The 14,530-nt window shown below is 34.6% G+C and overlaps 1 pseudogene; it reads right to left on the bottom strand.

The window, feature by feature from the left end:
* Positions 1-12,406, bottom strand: part of LOC128174601 (uncharacterized) — a 31,054-nt pseudogene extending 18,648 nt beyond the window's left edge.
* Between the last annotated feature and the right edge of the window lie 2,124 nt (positions 12,407-14,530).

Below are 14,530 nucleotides of genomic sequence, written 5' to 3'. Positions count from 1 at the left end.
AATAAGAACTAGATACGATCTCGTTACGAGTAACGAGTAGGTCTTCCGTTCAATTTTTTAAACGATTCTATTAAAATATCAATGAAATTTCAAAATTTTCCCTCAACCACTTATTTTTAGATAATGTATACGATTGTCAATATCCTTTAAAATGCTTAACAAAGAGTTTTGCTTTTTAACATACAGCACATTAAAGATTTAAGATTTTAGTCTCCTAAAATCTCTAAATACGTCATCAATGGGTTTGGAAATGAGTTTTACAAACTGATATTGCTGCGATCAACAACTTTGTTTTTATAATGCATTACAAAATCTTGATCATTTTTAACGTATGAGTAATAGAGTTTAGGAGTCTATTGGCCCCTAATTTTAGGGGCCAGCCCCTTTTTCTTGATTTTATACGAAAGGTCTCATGAATACTAACATTTTTGGTTCTTAAATCCATCTGAAATTGATGTTTACTTTTGAGATACAAATGATCGAATATTTTAGGGGCGAGCCCTCTAGATCCTTAATGGGGACAGAAATTAGTATTTTGATAAGTAGAATCAATTTAAATCATTTAATCAATTATTTTCTCTTCTTTGATGTCTAACAAAATATGTATACTTCTCTAGTTATTTTTCGTCAAAATTTTAGTACTTTGGCCCTTAAAAATCCCTAATTACGTAAATGGGCGTGGCAATGATTTTTTCGAATAGATATTGGTACGATCAACAACTTTGCTTCTATAATGCATTACAAAATCTTTATCGTTTTTAAGTTATTTGTAATAGAGTTAACGAGTGCCTTGGCCCCTAAAAAAAGGGGCCAGCCCCTTTTTCTTGATTTCTTTGAAAAGGTCTTAAGAATACAAACAATTTTTGTTCTTACACCCATGTAAAATTGTTGATCATTTTTGAGATACAAATGATTGAATATTTTAGGGGCCAGCCCTCTAGATCCTTAATGGGGACAGAAATTCGTGTTTTGATCAGTGGAATTAATTTAAATCAATTATTCAAACATTTTCTCTTCTATGATGTCTAACAAAATATGTATACTTCTCTAATTATTTTTCGTCAAAGTTTAGGTACTTTGGCCCCTAAAAATCCCTAATTACGTAATAAATGGGCGTGGCAATAATTTTTTCGAATAGATATTGGTACGATCAACAACTTTGCTTCTATAATGCATTACAAAATCTTTATTGTTTTTAAGTTATATGTAATAGAGTTTACGAGTGCCTTGGCCCCTGAAAAAAAAGGGGCCAGCCCCTTTTTCTTGATTTCGTTGGAAAGAACTTATGATTATCTACCACTTTTGTTATATATATCTTAACAAAATATCAACTGATAAAAAGATACAGATCAAAACGTTTGAAATGTTTGAATGAAAATTCATACTCAATTTTCGTGCCCAGGCGAGCCCCAAGAAATGGCGCCACTGGCGTAAAACAAAATAATAGTGCACAACTTCAGACTACAGACTACCTATCCTGAAAATTTCATAGTCATATCTCTGATAGTTTCTGAGATCAGCTCTGCACAAAATAGGTCGTAAAAAACTACAAAATGGTCGATAAATCGGTACCGGAAGTGACGACAACAAAAATTTCAAAAACATATAAAATTCAGATGATGACTCATCATCTGTGAAAAAATGTTGAAAATCGGTCGAATAGTTTTCGAGAAATCGCGTGCACAAAATTTGGAAAAAAAAATAATAATAATAACTAGATTCGATCTCGTTGCGAGCAACGAGTGGGTCTTCCGTGAGATTTTTGAGTAGAGAAGACGACTTTTAACACGAAATTGTTAATCTATCCAAAAAAATAGGAAATTTTTTTTTCGGCACTCGGGGCTTGAACCCGGGTCGCCTGGGCCATGTCCACGACTCTATCAACTGAGCTACTCGGGCTCTCGCTTCAGGACTTTGACGCTTAATTTCTCGAGAACGCGTTGATCGATTTTAAAACAAATTACATATTCTGAATCAGTAAGAGGGTCACTATCAACTATTAAAATATAAAAAAGAAATATTAAAAAATAAAAAAGTCGAAAAATTTAATTTTTTAAATTTTTTTCCTAAGACAAATAGAAGTGACGGCGGAAATTTTCTTGAGTGTGTTGCGCCAGAAAAACAGTTGGTCTATCATCTCTGAAAATTTCAGCCTTATATCTTAACTCATTTTTGAAAAACCTGTCAGACAAAATTGACTTTTAAAAATCGTAAAATGACGATAACTTCCGAACGGAAGTGAATTTCTAAAAAATATTCCGGCGGTACAAACTTCAGACGACAAGGCATCTTTACTAAAAATTTAAAAGAAATCGAACGAGTAATCGCCGAGAAATCTTCTGCACAAAATGTGTAAGGAAAAAAAGAATAATAATAATAATAATAATAATAGAATTGAAAAAGAAACCGAAGAATAATAGAAGGGTCTTCCGCTGAAGACGGAAGACCCTAATAAGAAACAGTACGAAAACTATAAGGTCTTCCGTTGGAAACGGAAGACCTTAATAAGAAAAGTGAAAAAGAAACAATAGAATAATAGAAGGGTCTTCCGCTGAAGACGGAAGACCCTAATAATAATAGGGAAAAAGAAACCGTACGAAAACAATAAGGTCTTCCGTTGGAAACGGAAGACCCTAATAAAAACCCCACAAAAAACAAACATGGAACTTGTATCAAATTAACTTCATGTACATGTTACCAAAAAATCCGACCGAATATGCGCCTTTGTCACATTTAATTAAATTAACTGAAAATAAAAACCGCAACACCATTATTTTCCGCTTATTTTTATTGAAGTTTCTCCTTTTTTAAAAAAAAAAAATACGTAAACTTTCTCCGAGAGCATAACTGTTGATCCGATAAAGGAGAAAAAACTGACTTAAAAATAGGGATTTTGAATATTATTGCATCGTAGGGAGAAGTAATATTTATTTCTGTAAATAATGTTATTAAATTTTACGTTACATAGCGGTATCTGTATATCAGGAGTAAAATTTAGACGCTCACCTATTCATAAATTCCCCCGATGATCTTAGATAGCTGATTATTATTTTAAATGTTCAAGTCTACTCGTATTATCAAATAATATTAGCCCTGAATAAAGAACTATATATGATAAGAGTTGAATTTGGCCCCCATAATTCACCATTTTTTAAAGTGTTTCGGGTACAATAAAATGTTATTTTGTAATATAGAAGAGTTGATGTAAAATATATTTTTCACATATTTGTTTGATTTATTTGCACTCACTTGCAGTATATGACGTCAGAAGTGACGCTTTTTCTATAATTCAATCAAAATTAGTCGAAAATTGACATTTTTCTTATCATTTTACGAATTGGAAATATAGAGCGCATGCTTGAACCAGGACAAATTTTTTGTCACTTATTAGACTTGGCTAGACACATCTATGATTAAAATATTTTGTTGGTTCAAGCATGCGCTCTATGTTTCCTGAAAGAAAAACTGCTTGAAAACAAGCTTTTTATGCTAAAATGCTAAAATGGCGGGAAAAGGTTGTCTTTACAGTGCCGTATTTCTAAATTGTGGGCACTCCAATCAAAATGAACATTAAGTTTAAACATCACATATATATCTGTACAAAGAAAACAAAGAATTACAGTAAAATAATGACATTCCTTTTAGGGGGCCATTTTAAGTCCATACCATATATAGTCCTTTTCATAGATGCCATCAATTTTGGCTATTTACCAAATTTTGACAGCACGAAACAAATTCAAACTTGCACATAGTCTTCAAAAAATTTAGAAAGATTTATTTCCAGAAGTTACGTGTTTTTTTATGCATGTTTTTACTTACATTTCCTTACATGAATCATGAGTACGTGTAATATATAACAATCCATGCTACCCTGAAAAATTTAACTCGCCATTAAACTTATCATTGTTTAAACCCCTGTCACACTGGAGCTGCGTCCTCACAGCGATCCCGCTGCGTAATTGAATAATGTAAAACGCCATGGTAAACGAACAAGAGTCTTCTACAGCGCCGTAGCAACTCAACGGCATCTTCGTTCGCCGCGGTGGGATATCCTAGCCTAGAACATTTTAGAACGCCATGCGACGGCGCGTACTTTGAACATGCACAAAGTACGCGCCGTGGCTCTGCGTTCCGATAAACACGCCGTAGAAGTGGAGTAAGGTCGCCATGAGAGCGCCGTAAAGTCTCCAACAGCGCATGTGCACGCAGTCAGCGCGCAGAGCACGCTGAGGATGCGCGGTAAAAATTCCTAGCACGTCATGAGCGCTCGGCGGATACCCAGCTAGAGGGCAGTCAATCGCCAAGTAGAACTCTGTGGAAACGTAGTTGGGAGCTCTGTAAGAACGCCTTTCTGAATTTTCCTTGCGAACCTACGGCGATTCCATTAATTTTACAACGCCGTGAACACGCACTGGGAACGCAACTTTGTGTGACAGGGCCTTAAAGAGTTTTCAAAACAATTACACAAACTGTGTTTGACAAATAGTTTTCCTAAAACATTTTCTTCCTGTCTTTATACAGGTTTTCATTCACAGCACGTTTTTATAACAAAAGCAGAAGTGAAATTTTAGTCATTAGTCATTATAATCGTTTGACACCAAATCACATAAATTTTCATCTCGCAGCATCAACGGAAGACCTACTCGTGGCTTTGCCACGAGCTCTGCTCTAGTTTGGTTATATTATTTTTACGCGCAGTGATTTCGCACTGGCTGTGGCGCTGTAACGTCGCACCGTGCACAAACTCTCGCGCAAGTTCATAGTGCTTAGGAATACAAGGTATACTGATATTTGAGAGCATGTTGGTTTTAAGTGTTTTTGTGTCCTATATCGTTGAATGAATTTACAGTTAATGTACTTCAGTCGTTGGATAAAAGAAAGAAACAAATTGTCTCATATTAGAGTTTGAGTCTGACATCATCATAATTATTTCATGCAGTCTATGATTTTCCTAAAAGCAATGGTGGTTTCAACCAATTGATAAAAGAGGCGTCTATATTTCAATCCTGTCTGTTTCGGTCACTAAGGTTCGAATGAATTTGGATATTACAAATTTACAAATATAGTAAACTATATTTTGAAACAATGTTTTAATTGAAAAATTGTTCAATGCAGTTGAGTCTGAATTCCGTGAGTTAGAAACCATTTTGTTCTCACAAGGAGTGGTATTTCTTGTCAGGAAGGTCTGTTGAAAGAAGCATATTTTTCCACGAAGTTTACAATAGGGCAGAGTTTTACAGACACATTGTATTAAAAAAAAATATGTTAAAACCCCTTATTTATGGGATTTTTTTCTATTACTGTAAAAAAGAATATTCGCACTTAAACGAGACTGTCTTGCTATAAGGTAATTGTTCCCGATCTGTTTAAGCCGTTAAGTACAGGAAAAAGTTGTTATCAAATCACTTATGACATTACAAGTATTGGCTCTAGCACAAAAATGATACTTCATAGCCATTTTCTAGGACTTTGCTTTAATGCCAATGTATACATGTTTTTATATTACCTGTATATATTTTATATAGCAACAAGAGTAAAATGGTCCAAACAGGAAGAAAAAGAAGTCAAGGAATATCTCTCTGACTGTTACATATCCAAAACATTTCCTGGTATGAAAATGTGCCTACGACTTATTGAAAGCAACAGAAAGGCCGCAGGAATATTATGGAAAAGAAAATGGGAGACCATTCAGAATTTTTTTTAGAATGACCTCTTTGTTGATAGTATTAGTAATACACGAGTGGCTCATAGAAAAGAACATCATGCATATGCATTGTTATAAATATATTGAAATTGTTGATCATGTTAAGATTTTCAAAGGGGTTCTGTAATAAAATATAAAAATATTTACCATTTAATGCTTTGTTATTCAATATGGTTAATAAATATATAATTATATATTATAACTTTGGTCCCAGGACAATTATTTGGACTTACAGGTTTAGAGTTTGATATAGGTTTATATCCCATATATAAACAATTGTTAAGGATCATTTTGAGAATTGTTAAGACTTTGGTCACAGGACAATTATTTGGACTTGCATGTTTAGAGTTTGATGTAGGTATATATCCCATATATAAACAATTGTTAAGGATCTTCTTGAGAACTGCAATACCCAACTTGTGATATGACTATAAATTCATCCTAAGGGACTAATGATTATAAAAATATGAATATTCAGGGGGAAAATGGATTTTATTTGTACAGTATCGACATGTTTTAGTGCACATTGTCCAGATGGTTTGTAAAATGACTCAATTAAGCTGTTTTTATCATACCTATTGTTCCTCAGGTGAGCGATGTGGCCCATGGGCCTCTTGTTTATTTTAGTTTGTTTTTTTTAAATGCCTAATAATCATAATTACCATATAATAATCATATGAAAAAAGTTCTCTACTTTTTGCTTTATTTGGAATTTTATCACCAGGAGTATTTCATTGAGGCAGGTTCCAAACAAACATTTTTCTTTTGGTCCTAGCTTTGTAGTGGGATATATGTCTGTTTCATAAGAAATGATTTTATACGTTTTTCGTTTTGACAGGCTGATGGTAGATCACTGAGGATTCTCTTCCAAGGTGCAGGGGAAACGAGAAAGAAAGCAGCAGTGCCAAACAGCGACCAGAACAATTGGTGGGAAATAACGAAGAAAATAAATCGAGCTGTGGATCACAGTCAGTTCTCGTCTTGAGCAACGAACAAAAACTTCGGGCAGCATGTGAGAAGGCCAGAAATGTGAAACTTTCAAGATCCAAAATGAATGTGTGGTGTACACCCTTTGTGAAAGAAGTTCAATGCTGCCAAAAACTTAGTTACATGGTTACATAGTCCTGCTTGGTGTGGTAAATCTCGAAGCATGGCTCTTTGCACAATGCCACATTGCATTGGCTACATTCGTACGATGTCTGCCGTCCTGGCCTTTTCTCCCTTCAGCTTGTCTGCACGCTTTGCTGCATACAATACAGAGTCTGCAGACAGTCTTGGTTGCAACTATTTTTCTTAAAAAGTGGCGACCACTAACCGTCTCCAGGGACGTGGAACTCTTTAAATAATATTTTTAAAGTTACTTTGTGACCAAAGCACATCTTTTGTAACTTAAATAAATGGCCAAGTATGTATGATAAAGGTATCATACAGTTACCAATAAAATTATTATTATTATATTGTTTGTGCATTTCAATGCATTAAACATTACCACCAGAGTTGCTGAGAAGCTCATGGATCAGTCTTCGACGAAACAGCCTGTGGTTTAGGGGAGTCTGATCTTCACAGTTGTCCATGTAAAGGACATATGCATTTGAAACTATGAGTGTCAAAATGTGAAAAAAAACTTTTTACCACCATTTCAAAGTTTTGACAGTCAGCTTTGAAGCCGATACAACCATATCAAGCCTGTCCACTGCTCCCATGTTGCTGTTATACTGTGGTTTCATCAATATTCGTTGAATACCAATTTTCGTGGATTTCGTTGTTTAGTTGATCCACGAAATTAAATGTTCATCGAAGTGCAATTTCTATTAATATTTCGTATTGAAGGGTCATTGGCCACGAATTTACCTCTCCTTGAAACTGATTTTTAATTTTTCCACGAAAATTGATACCCTTGAATATTAATAAAACCACAGTATCTGTGAACCACAAGTGGCTTCACTTCCTCCTCATTTCTGTGATTTCTCTTTCCTGTGGTCACCAAGGTTGATTTTTCTACATTGCTTATTAGGTAAACAGGTTTAGCATCCTGGTATTTAGTAACACTAAGGGGGCCATTTGAAAGCACTTTCACCTCCCCTCTGTTCTCAAGATGGATCTGAAATTTATTTTATCCTTAAAAGGTTGCACGAACGTCAGTTAAAATATTCTTAGTTAAAACCGTAACTAGCTGTTAATTTTTTAATGGCAAGTTACATAACTAAGAGTTAATTTTGGGTTGCTCGAAATATGTTAAGTGTCTATTAGCTAACTAGGATTTAACAGAGCGAACTTAGTTAACTCATCGTAAAAGCCGTCTGCACGAGCGTTTACCCTACCGTCTGACAGTGACAATGGCGACTAAGCGAGACAGAAGCAGTAATTGGTCACTGTCATAAATCAGTATTTTGACTGAATATTTTGAGAAAAATGAAGATGTTTTGAAGGCAAAGCAAAGCAATTTAATTACTAATTCGCGGAAGAATGCAAAATGGGCAGAGGTGACCGAAATAATAAATGCAGTGGGTATTCAGCGGCGCACGGTTGACCGGGTAAAATTCAAGTGGGGTAACTTACAGCAAAGTGCCAAGAAAAGTTTCAGCGTTGCACGGAAACAGGCTAAACTCACTGGCGGAGGCCCTCCACCAAAGCCCCCAACCGCGGCTGAAGAGAAAATCATCGATATGATGAAAGATCGACCTAATTTCAGCGGCAATGTTGGGGGTTTCGAGTCCTCAATGCCCGTCACAACAGATATGACACAATGTGGGTTTTTGACCGATAACATAATACAAATCATTGAAATAAAACAATTATCAATTTTACTGGAAAATGTTACCGATGACTGAGATTGTATGGTTTGTTTACGTCTGACAAACACCTCACAATTGATGACGTCAATTATGGGTACACATTGAAATTACAGGGGATTCCCTGAATGCAGACATGCTTTAAACTTGTGATTAATACATATACCCTTACTTACCTTATATTACGTACTTGTACAAGGATGATACTTATATACTGTAACATGTTTCTTTCACCACAATGATATTCAAAGCTATCGTGTCCACATTCTCTTTTCTGTGCAAAAACACCTAACGTTATAACAAGCAATAACATAATCTATGCCTTGTTATTTAAAGTTTGGATTTCACAAATGTCAGTCCAACATATCCTTCATTAAATCACCTAAAAACTATAATACTTTCTATACATACATTACGTTTCTTTTACATACAAAGGTTGATACTCACATCACGCACCATTCAATAAAACCATCTGGGTTACCCCCCCCCCCCCTCTACTTCATTTAAGAAAATGACGTCAATATTTGGTTGCAAAATAGGTTGTTTTTATATTTAATACATTATGCATTATTCTTTTTTCAGCCTTCATTTAAAGTAAAAACACACGTATCATCGTTTTTGAAAGACGCGTGTGTGTGGGGGGAACTAATCCAAAAAATCTTGAAAACCAAACAAAAAAAGGAAAAAAGATTACTTTACAAAATCCTGAAAACCCATATCCGTGGAAGGGGGGGGGGGGGCAAGGTTACCTTTATCTTCAATTTTGCTGTGTATTTCTTTATTATCATTTCAATATTTTACATGGTCCCATAAAAATGGGGGGGGGGGGGGGGGGGGGACTCCATGTTAATTCAGTTTTTTTTGTATGAAAATTTAAGAAAAATCTTTGCTGCGCCAAAATGTAGCGCCCCCCCCCTCCCCGATGCTAGGTGCCTGCAAAATCTTTTATCAGTTTTTTTTTCAATTTATTTATCAATTTTATCAATCGGTAACTGTGTTTGAAAATTAATCACTTACAGTCACGTACAATCAACTTAAAAAAGTGTAAAAAGTTAAATAAAGTGTTTTATATTTTGTATAATATTAAGGGTTATGTATGATTACATTATGAACAGTTTTTTCCTTACTCTGAAAGTTGTAGCATTACTCTATTATTATAATTTATAAACTTCTTTCTGTAGTAGTTTTAGAAGATGCTGAGTTAGATGCTTCCGGTACCTCTTCCTCTGTGGAATACGAAGAAAGTCCGCAGGCAACTGAAACCGAAGCTGTGGAAGCCGTTCCTGAAGTCGAAAATTTCGAGTGTGTTTCACGATTTTTTTATTTACTATTTTTCATTTCACATTATTGGAATTTTTTGTTGAAAAAATATATTGTTTGGCACAAAGAATCAAAACGTTCTTCATTGATTGTAAAAGATGAATTGTGCAGATTTGACAAAATTAAACCCCTTATATAAAATACATACAAATGATTATAGTTGATGGAAAAAAAAATGATTTTTTAATGTTTTGATATATATTATGATATTTTCTTATGATATCGTACGTTTAAAAAAAATTGAAACATTTTTAGTGTTTGCTCCATCTGTTTCCTTTTTGTATTTAATAGCAATACCAATCAAATTGTAATACTTCCTTCTATGCACAATGCGGAAAAGGAATCAGAGTTGGGGACCAAGGCCTGCACTCTAAATGAACCCTCAGTATCGGATTCTCGACCCAAGAAACGAAAGAAAATTTCAATTGATGAATTGCAAAGAATGCAGTATGAGGTAACAAAATAAATCAAATTCTTGCATAAAATATTAAAGGAATCAACAATTTTATTGGTGGATTCAAAGAATATCAAAATAGTTTCCTACACAGATAAATACCGGCATGTTCTAAGCAGGTTTAATAATGATTTCATTTATTTAAGGTTTTATGTTGTCAAAAGACACACATCGAACTCAAGAATGTGAAGATTCAGAAGGACATTGAGCGGTCAGAACTTAAAACTAAAAACTTAAGGCTGCGGAATGAAAATTTTGAAATAATACAACTTCAAACCGCCAAGATGAACATAAAATATGTTATGTAATATTTCAATATTAACCCTGAAATAAAAAAAAAATATTTATTTGGTATACATTACAAATACTTCTATTAACAAGAATATATTTCCTGGGTCCCCCGCCGGTCAAGCTGTCTAGTATCGAGTCCATCGACCAAGGCTGATTTAGGAACTTGACCAAGGTATTAGTGGTATAAACATTTAGTATAAATTTAATGAAAATCTGTCAAAATTTGTAGGCATGAGAGCGCTTACAAGGCCAATTTTCGGATAAACTGGAGTCATTATTGTTGTCAAAGTCCCATAACTCCAACAAAAAGGATCGACCAATGCTGATTTTCGAACTTGACCAAAGTATTATTAATATAAACATTTGGTATAAATCTAATGAAAATCCGTCAAAATTTGTAGGCATGAGAGCGCTTACAAGGCCAATTTTTGGATAAAACGGAGTCATTATTGCGGTCAAAGTCCCATTACTCCAACAAAAAGTATCGACCAATGCTGATTTTCGAACTTGACCAAAGTATTAGTGGTATAAACATTTGGTATAAATTTAATGAAAATTCGTCAAAATTTGTAGGCATGAGAGCGCTTACAAGGTCAATTTTTGGATAAAACAGAGTCATTATTGCGGTCAAAGTCCCATAACTCCAACAAAAAGTATCAATCAATGCTGATTTTCGAACCTGACCAAGGTAATAGTAGTATAAACATTTGGTATAAATTTAATGAAAATCCGTCAAAATTTGTAGGCATGAGAGCGCTTACAAGGTCAATTTTTGGATAAAACAGAGTCATTATTGCGGTCAAAGTCTCATAACTCCAACAAAAAGTATCAACCAATACTGATTTTCGAACTTGACCAAGGTAATAGTGGTATATACATTTAGTATAAATTTAATGAAAATCCGTCAAAATTTGTAGGCATGAGAGCGCTTACAAGGTCAATTTTTGGATAAAACGGAGTCATTATTGCGGCGAAAGTCCGATAACTCCAACAAAACGTGTTGACCAATGCTGATTTTCGAACTTGACCAAGGTAATAGTAGTATAAATATTTGGTATAAATTCAATGAAAATCCGTCAAAATTTGTAGGCATGAGAGCGCTTACAAGGTCAATTTTTGGATAAAACAGAGTCATTATTGTGGTCAAAGTCTCATAACTCCAACAAAAAGTATCAACCAATACTGATTTTCGAACTTGACCAAGGTAATAGTGGTATATACATTTGGTATAAATTTAATGAAAATCCGTCAAAATTTGTAGGCATGAGAGCGCTTACAAAAAAGTGTGACGGACGGACACACGGACGCACGGACGGACGCCCGGCATTTCTATGTCCCCGCACCGCGTTGCGGCGGGGGACAAATATATAACAGATATCACAATTGACCAATGACGTGACAGTTAATATTTTACATGGAACGAGGAGGAACCATCATCGTTGAACTGAAGAAATGAATCGCTGTCTCGAGGGACTGGTATATTATCCTCCTTGAACATATTCTCAATGAGTTTGGCATTTGGTTTCTTTGGTGGCAACACACCTTTCGGATCTATTGATGAATTGTTGAATGAAGTGTCGACTTCCCTTTATGTTTCTTATTGTTATGATGAATGATGTTACGTTTCTCAATCTCCCTATGTCCACAAGATTCACAGTGAAAAAGGAGGATTTCTCTCACATGGGATCTCCTCCAGTGTTTCTGGTATGAGGCCAAAAAATAATAACGTTTATCTCCACACCCTGGCACTTGGCACTTCATCCCCCCATCCGGAAACTCCTCGCGAAGATCCTCATCAAGCGAGAGCACTTCACTTTCTTTCACCTCCACCTCCAGGACGTCCATTGTTGATAAAAAAAAAAAAAACAAAAGGGAAGTAACAGTCCTTTATTAATTATGTTTACTTATTTAAAATGTGTTATTATAAGAGAATATTTATATAACAGTATAATTTTATTGATCAGAAAGTAAGATATAAATGCTATCCCATCACATTACTTATCGGATGACTTTTTAAAGTCATTGTCAGTTTTCCTCAAATTATAGAGAAATATAGATGAATGTAAACTTGTTTCAACAAAAAAAATGATAAGTTTGTGTTTAACCTTCCATTTCACTTATTTCTGTATCGGGAACTACATGTAGAGGGAGTGACATGTTTGCTCGTTAATAATCTTTACTCAAACCACAAGTTCTCTCCTTGATATACCATTTTTTTTTAGGCACAGAAAAAACAAGACTGTTGTCTTGTTTTGGATTAGTAATCCGTAATTGTAACCAATTGCTGTCTAAAAGGCTATTCATTTATTCCATTCTTTTGTAAAACATATAAAAATGCCCTATAATAAGAAGGGAAATCAGGTAAACTCGCCATATGATACACATTACATGTTTTTCTGTATAATGTTTTTTAGAATGAACTGATTACCCTTGAATTGGTCATCCTTAAAAAATCAAAAAGCATGCAGAGTTATAAAAACGTTACAGACAAAGAAATGACATATTTCAACATAGTTGGGGGAGGATGAGATATGATATATCATGGAAGAGTTTACTTGAGAAGCAAATTTGATCGGATAAAAGAAGGAATGAGTGTGAAGTTTAAAAACGTTGTAAGCGCAGACAAAGATGCATTTTGGGTGACTTCATCATCTACAGTAAGTTACTGGCTTATCTTTGTCATTTCAAATTAAAAAAAAAAATCAATTGGCAAAAGCGCTCTTTGAAAGGCCAAATGGGATAGGATGGGACTTCTATTGCTTTAAGATTTGCCAATCTTCACTAATTAATTGAATATTCACCGGTTACAGGTCTATTTGTTCATTTCTGCCAGCTGCCATTCGTGTTTTCATAAGTCGTTAAACCCACAGGATTCTCAAGATGAATAAGTTCTGCTGAACCCTGGCTATCAATATCCCCATTCGAATTTCTGGCATGTGGGTATATCCCTCTAACTATTTTTAGAATCGGTAGGACAACAAAGAAGTGCCTTTAAGCAAAATAGTCCCTATACTTGCAGAGTGTATATACATTTATTGGGACATATTAAATCAGAATGCTTCACACATGTCAGAAAAGAGGATTTGCAATTTTTAAAACAAGTGTCAAAATTGAATTATCATTTGAAGAAAAGAATTGATATTGTTTGATGTACACCCTTTCCAAAACAAAGGTTCAAGTGAGCTTTTCTGATCACCCGTTGTCCGTCGTCCGTCCGTCCGTCTGTAAACTTTTCACATTTTTGACTTCTTCTCAAAAACACCTGGGCCAAATTTAACCAAACTTAGTTCAAAGCATCTTATGAAAAGGGGATTCTAAATTGTTAAAATAAAGGGTACAGCCCTTTTTAAAGGGGAGATAATTACGAAACAGTAAAAATAGGGGGATGTCTTTAAAAATCTTCTTCTCAAGAACCATTGCACCAGAAATATAAATATTTACACAAAAGCTCGTATTTATAGTGAAGATTCTAAATTGTAAAAATCGTGACCCCCGGACCAAAACTAGGACCCCAGGCAGGGTTCAAAATTTAACATGGAAATACATTGGAAAAATGTTTGAAAATTATAAAAATCGTGACTCCCGGACAAAAACTGAGGCCCCAGGCCCCAAGTTCAAAGTTTTACATATATAAGAAAAATGTTTAAAAATCTTCTTCTCAAGAACTGCAATGCAACAGTTTGGGATCTCACTATGCATACATCCTTGGCAATTGTAGATCCTAAAGTGTTAAAATCATGACCCTCGGATTAATACTGGGGCATCAAGAGGGGTTTAACGTTATATATATATATATATATATATATATATATATATATATATATATATATATATATATGTGTGTGTGTGTGTGTGTGTGTGTGTGTGTGTGTGTATGAAACATGTTTTTAAAAAAAACTTTTCGAGAACTTTAATGTCATACTTTGTGAGATTACTTTACTTGGATTCTAAAATCGTGAAAACTTTCAA

This window comes from Crassostrea angulata, chromosome 2 (assembly GCF_025612915.1).
Source record: "Crassostrea angulata isolate pt1a10 chromosome 2, ASM2561291v2, whole genome shotgun sequence".
NCBI lineage: Eukaryota > Metazoa > Mollusca > Bivalvia > Ostreida > Ostreidae > Magallana > Magallana angulata.
This window is presented reverse-complemented; position numbering and strand designations above follow the sequence as displayed.